Raw genomic sequence first — 6,921 nt, 5'->3', positions numbered from 1 at the left:
GCCATGGTGATGCTGAAGCCCAGGCCTGGGTGGGTGCTCCCGTGGCTTCCTGGAGGAGGGATGGAGGGAAGGACCTCCCCGAGCTCCCCTCTGCCTGGTTTTAGAGCTGACCATCAGAGGAGTTCCACCGTGAAGGCGATGGTGGACACCTCCTCCAGCTCCAGGCAGGAGCAGCCAGCCCTGTCTCCGTGTGTCCTGGACCAGCGAACTCCACCCTGTTGTAACTGGAGAATGGGACCTTCAGCCCACCCCCCCCAGAAGTCACTCGGGGAAGGGTTGTTGTTGTGGCGAGAACAGCCACACGGAACCACGGGATGCTGTGGGGCGCCCAACGTCCTGCTGGGGGGGCCGTCCCTCGGGGGCAGGGGGTTCCCACCAGGACTCATGACGATACAAGGGGCAGAACATCTCCAGGACCATCCCTCCCTGCCCCAAACACCTTTTCTCCCCACAACTTGCTGTGTCTTTGGTAACGGCAACCGCGGCCGCGACTCTGAGCATTGAAAAAAAACCCAGGACCTCGGTTCAAATTATTGGTCTTCCCTTAGGGCTGATGTTTCACTCATTTTAAAATAAGTCAATATAAGGATTTATTTTTTAAAAAAAAAGACTCAACAAAATGTTACTTTAAAAATAATTTTTTAAAAGATACTTTACCCTTTTTTAAAAAATTGGGGTTGGAAGCCTGAGTCTCCACAAAGTGCTTTATTTTTAAAGCACTTTTTTTTTTTTTTTTTAAATAAAAGTTGCATTTCTAATTATGGTTTCATTTTTGGTCTGTAAAATACTTCCTCTGATGCAGGCAGCGAAGCCATCCACAGCCCTCTTTTTAATGGAATTTTTATTTTTTTTAAGCACATTCGGATGTTTTTAAAGGCTGCGGCCGGCGCCTGGGAGCAGGGAATCCACTCACGGCGTACAGAGAAATTGAGGATTATACAGAAAAAAAGGTAGCCTGAGCCTTGCTGTCGCTTCTCCTTGGATTCTCTGGTGTCGAATAAAGTGTGATCACTAATTGAAACTTCTCTTGAGTCATTTGTAGCACGTCTCTCCCACGCGGATTATTTCGGCTTGCACGCCTGTCGCAGCCTCGCTCACAGGGACTTTTCCCCCCTGTTTTTCTGCTCTAACGAGGAAAAAATTTCTGATTCTCGTTTGCCCAATTTAAATAAAAGCGGCCGAGCACCGGCGCTGAGGGAGGGTGTGGGGGCGGGCGGCCGCGCCGCCTCCTGCTTACGACAGCGCCATTTCCTTAGGAACAGCAAGGATTGAGCCCTGGAAAATTCCCCCTGGACTTTATTGGGATCGTCTGGAAACCCCAACACCATCCGTCATCCCCCCAAAAGAGCCTGAATTTCCCCCCGGAGCAGCACCGCTCTCAAGATGTCCCCAAACGCTCCCACTCTGGGAGGGAAGGGCTGTGTGTAACGTCGCCAGACGCCTTTTCCAATAATTTCAAAGAAACTGGGTTGTTCCGACAGAGCGGCTGATTTTCAGACACGTCTATGGGACACGAGGGAGCCGGGGGTGTTGTGAGCCTCGGGGTTGGTCGAGGGGTCCAGCAGCCCCCCAAAATCCTCCCTGCAGGCCAGGCAGCAGCTCGCGCCGTGGCATCGTCGCGGTGCAGAGCTCCAGAGCAGGGTAAAACCCGAGCCGTGCTGGGCTCCGCGCTCCCTCCTTGGCCAAAGCCTTGGACGCTGAGTTCTCACATCCCCAGGACCAGCCCAGCGAGGGTCCCAGCATCCTGAGAGGAATCGTCCTGGAAAGCGGGGGACACCGAGCCCGCTGTGCCGGGGACATCGCCTCCCCCACAGCTCGGGAAGCGGCCAGTACCGGAGGAGAGAACTCGACTGGTCCTTACCTGCGAGTCAACAATAAATTACACCCTAAAGAGCTTCATGCACAGCATTGTTCCAAGCCAAACCAGCCGGGTCCTGGCTCAGGGTCCCTCTGCCGAGGGGTCAGAGCAGCCCCGGGTGGGGGGCTAGGGGGTCCGAGGGGTCCCTCTCTCCTGCTCCCGCGGAGGCTGCTGGAGTTTTTCAGGTGCCGGGGGAGAGCGGGGTGGCCGGGTCTGGGTGCCGGGTGCTGGCGAGCTGCGGCTGTTTCCATCGAGGCGGAGGCGGGAGACCTGGGGGGAGACAGGCAGGGTCAGCCCTGGCTGCCAAGACGCCGAGGTTTTGGCGCGGCCAGACCCAGCTTCCCAAAACCATGCAAAATCCGGCGCTGGGCTGGGAAGAGCCACGTTCGGTCGCTGGCTCCTGAGCCTTCGTGCTTCGCATTCGCAGACTTCCCCGCAGCCACAGTTTGCATGGGATGCACTGGGAATCGTCCCCACACCTGAACCCGGGACCCTGAGTGTTCCAAAAAATCACAGCTTTTACCCCAAATATGTTGCTCTGGGAGGACGGAGAAGGAAAGCAGCCAAACCGCTCGTCTCTCCTTCCCTCCGTGGGGGAGACCAGTGTTATCCTGTGATGAACCATTCGCTCTCCAGCCTGGAGGATGACGGGCTGTCCCCAGGGCTGGTGACGCCGAAGGGAACCCTGTGGAGCTGCCGGGCGCCAGTCGGGAGCCGGGGATCGGGGGGCCGTGAACCCAGGGCAGGAGCAGGACCAGCCAAGCTGGTGGCCTGAGCTGGACCTTGGGCAGGGGCAAACGGCTCCTGCAAGGGCTGGAGGAGATGAGAAATGGCTCCGGGGGCTCCTGAGGGACCTGGCACGGGGAGAGTCCCCCCGTGGGGCAATGGCTCCGTTCTGCTGGCCCTGGCGCTCCCTGGCTTCCTCCTCATCACCCCCAGGTCTCTGGTTTTATTTCATCCCTCCCCTCCTCCCCGGCTTTGCCTCCTGCTTTTTCTCTGTGCAAGAGCTGAGACCCTTAACTCTCTGGAGAGAAGCCTGGAGAGGAATAAATCAAACCCTCCAGTAATTCAACCCTGGGCACGGCTGAGGTAATGCAGCCGGGGGCAGCCCCTGCCCACCCTTTGCGCAGGCAGGGGCTCGCAGACAGGACAGAGCCTGCCCGAGCCGGGTGGCAGAGAGAGAAAAAATCCCCAAATCCCGATGTGTCCCATTGCCGAGCCTTTGGGACCCCGGTCTGAAAGCTCAGTGGCGGGCGCTGTGCACATCCACGGGGCTCGGGGGCAACCGTGCCCAGCACAACGGACAACCAGAAAGGCTGGCATCCAACCGGTACGGCACGGGGATGTCCTGGGATGTGGGAAGAACGGGTATGAGCATCTCAGCCCAGCTCCCCCTGCCTCACGGCATGGCCACGTCTCAAGCCAGGAAGGTCTAACACCAAATAACGCACTCACGGCGTGATTTGAAGGTCAGAGAAGAGACTCCAGAGGAGCCCAGCCCCTCTCCGAGCCTGGAATTGGGGATGGACATTCACGGGTCTGGCGTGGACCAGACATGGAGCAGGGACACGCATCCATCCCCCTGTGAGCCCGTCCCCAATGCCCTCCCCTCCCTCTGCCGCATTAACACCCTCGTCTCTGCTCAGGTACAGCCCTATAAAAGCAAATTAAATGCAAAGCCCATCTCGTTAACGCATCTCCTCCGTTCCCCCTCAGATCCCAGGTGCATTCCCGTGACATTTGACGATGAAATACGGGCTTGTTTCAAAGGCATTCCTCTGGGCTAAGCGAACGCAGCTGAGATCTAGCGAGCCTGTCTCCTCGCGGGGATCGTAAACGGGCCGACATTTCAATGCTCACGAGGGCTGGCTCCGTAATTTTATCTGTTTTAATTTTAACTAATCCTGAGTAGCGCTGAGACCCTGCCTTCCTGCGATGGAGAGGGCCCTGGTCCCTCCAGACAGGTTCAGTGTTGAGTTCTTCCGTCTTGAATAGAAAGGTGGAAGTTTTTGCTGGAAAAAGGGTTTTCTGATGGTGAAATTAAGTGCAGCCCCCATCGCCCTTTGCTACGTCCTTGTGCTGGGTCCTGTGCCAAGGGACCTGGAGAGAGGTGGTTGGGCAGCCTGTGGCTCTCCCCGCTCCGGGCTGGGCTCCGGGAGCTGCGGCAGAGCAGACGTGGGACACCAAGGTGATGCCACCCCTTGCTCCTGCACAGCAGCCGGGGTGTCCCCTGTGTCCCCTGACAGCCCTGGCACAGTGTGGGCTGGTGGTGATCGCACTGAGCATCCCCAGCCCCAGCTGGTCCTGCACCCTTACCCGGAGCCCCTGCATGAGATCAGCTCTGAGATTTTGGGGGCTCTCCCACATCCCCCATCCACGGCAGCTCCTCCTGCCCCGGGGAACCAACACTGGAGCCTTCAAGGCATCAAACATCTCCTCTTCTACCTGTCCATCCTGCAGACGCCGTGGCTACCCCGGCTCTGCGCTCCTGGGGGAAGACAGCGGCCTTTGGAGGAACCTTCTGGCCTCTAAACCTGCTCCATGTCAGAGCAGGGAGCAAATCCCAGAAGCATCCTGTGTGGACGGGAGCACGGCTGGGACTTAACCTGGAGCCAAGAAAAATCACCCAGGCAGAGATTTCCCAGGGTTTGGGCAATTCCTCGTCTCTTCTGGGAGCTCAAACCAAAAGTGAAAGCAAGATGTTTCCTCATCCGCTGGACTTGGCTACGGAGGAGCCCAGTCCTGGGCTTGCTCTAACCCAGCCTGGGGGCCCGGGGCCGCCAGTTTAACCCGCAGGGAGACAATGGACCCACTTCTTGCCATTTTTAAAGGACTGAGTCAGGGTAGCAAGGCAGGCGGGACTGTAATTTCTTGCCAGGTTGCAGAGGGGTCTCGGCTTTTTGAAGCAGATGCTGCTTTAAATGCATTTTCTGAGCAGATCTGAAAGAGGAAGGGAGCTCTCCCCGAGCTCCTTTAATGCCCTGGTGCTTTAATACTGTGCAATGAGACGTATTTATAAATAAAAGAAAATGAAACATCCACCCGACAAAGCAGACTCCAAGCAAGAGCAACAGTCCCCAAAGGGAAGATTTATCCAAGGTCTTTCAGGAGAGACAATTAAGTGAGGGCAACACGAGAAAGACAATAAATCCAGGGAGACAAATGAAGGGCAAGGAATATCACCCCTTACAACTCCGCCAGTCTTTCCCCCCCAGCAGTTTCAGTTTCCAGCCTCATTTTCTCCTCCAGCAGGAAAAAGAAACCATTTTAATGTGCTCAAGACTGTGCTGAAAAACCGTGAGCTTGGGGGACTTCAAACATTATTTTTCTTGCCTGAGGGCTCAATCCCTCTTTCCCCGGATGATGTCTCCTGGTTAACAAGGGCATATCCACATCCAGCTTTTCCAGTGCCCTTTGATATTTAATAGGCTGGGTTCTAGCGGGGACCAGTTTGCCGGCGCTCGCAGCAGCCTTTAGCTGCTTTACATTATAAAATTACAGTCCCATTGCAAGCGCTGGGTTAATTCACTTACGGGAGGGAGCTGCAGCCTTTCCAACCCCGGCATCGCTTCCCCGCTGGCTCTTCCCTCTTCTGGCTCTTTGCTTAGCAAATCCTCCTCCCGTCGCTCCCAACTGGGAGCTGCTAATTGGTACCCGAATACCGCTGCAGGTTGGCACAAAGCAGGTTATTATCTATTCAGCTGAAGGATGCTTTGCCTCGAGGCAAGAACGGGAGCCGCTTGGGATGAACATTAACCAGTGATGAGAAGCACGCTGAGGGTACCGCGCTCTCAGGGCACGAGGGATTTTCACACGGAGGCTTTTTCATTTAGCAGAGAGGTCTTTAAGATCGCTAAAGGTCTTTAATTCCTCTGTTTATCATGGGAACACAATTCCTGCCAAGCACTCAGCTTAAATAAACAGGTCTGGAAGTCAATGGCCGGGCGCAGGGCTGCACGTCAGCCCGCACACGCAACCGGCAGCAGACACACGCGTGTGTGCCCACAGCCCTAAGGTGGGGGGTGACAGGCAGGGGACTCCAAAACCCCCCACAAGGTGAAAATCCCTTCACCTGGGCTTTAACGATGTGCACAGCTCGTTAGCACAGACCTGGAGCTTTTCAAAACCATCCAGCAAAGGAACCCACGCTCCCACCCGGCTGATTCCACCTCTCTTTGAAACCCAGGAGTGGGGCAGAGCCGAGCATGGAGCATCCTGTGACCCCCAAAACAGGAAAACCCCAGAAACTGCCAAACTCACTGGGCTGCAAAAATGTGGTGCCCGGAAAAGGGTGAGGGAGGCTTTTGGGGGGGGGGGGGGTATGGGCTCAGCATCCCAACTGTCCCTGGCAGCTTTTTGGCTTCTCAAAGTGAGAACAAGTAGCCACAGGCTTTGGTGCTGGCTGTCCCCAAGGGGAAGGTGCCCCGGGGGGACCCGGCCCCGGCAAAGGGGCAACAACTCTGCTTCCCGCAAGGATGGTCTTTCTCATCAGTTTTTAAACAACCAGGTCTGCCCAGATTAATTTAAATCTATACAGGGATTTAGAAAACTGGCAGTTTTTCTGCTGGTTAGAAGAGATCTTAGCAAGGTTTGCAGGGAAACAAGAGTTTAAATGTGGCACATCCTTAAATGAAAACCCCCCTGGGAGCCGGTCAACATCTTTAGCCGGCGGCTGCACCTCTATCTGCAGATCTGGCCTGAAATTCAGGGCTGTTAATTGGCAAACCCCCCAAAAAGGAGGGTCAGCGGTGCTCAGGGGGGACATCGGCCACAGCAGAGGGTCCCTCATCACCCGGGCATCATTTGGGCAGCTTTGCAGGAATTTGTTGTGATTTATTTTGTCTCAGAAAGGTAGTTTTCCCCCCTTTCCTGCTCCCTCTGGCCTGTAAAAATGTGAGACCAGGGTGGAGAGCAGATTTGGGTTTGGTTTTTTTTTGCACTATGGCTTCCCCCAAACACACCCTAAAGGCGAAGCTGCTGGGACCCCATCGCCCTTGGGGCTGGGTCTCATGTCGGGCTGCAGCATCGCGCCAGCTCCCTGCTCCCGCTGGGGCTCAGTGTGG

Source organism: Numenius arquata, chromosome 29 (genome assembly GCF_964106895.1).
Source record: "Numenius arquata chromosome 29, bNumArq3.hap1.1, whole genome shotgun sequence".
Lineage (NCBI taxonomy): Eukaryota > Metazoa > Chordata > Aves > Charadriiformes > Scolopacidae > Numenius > Numenius arquata.
The sequence above is the reverse complement of the archived record's forward strand: the minus strand, read 5'-3'. Positions refer to the sequence as shown.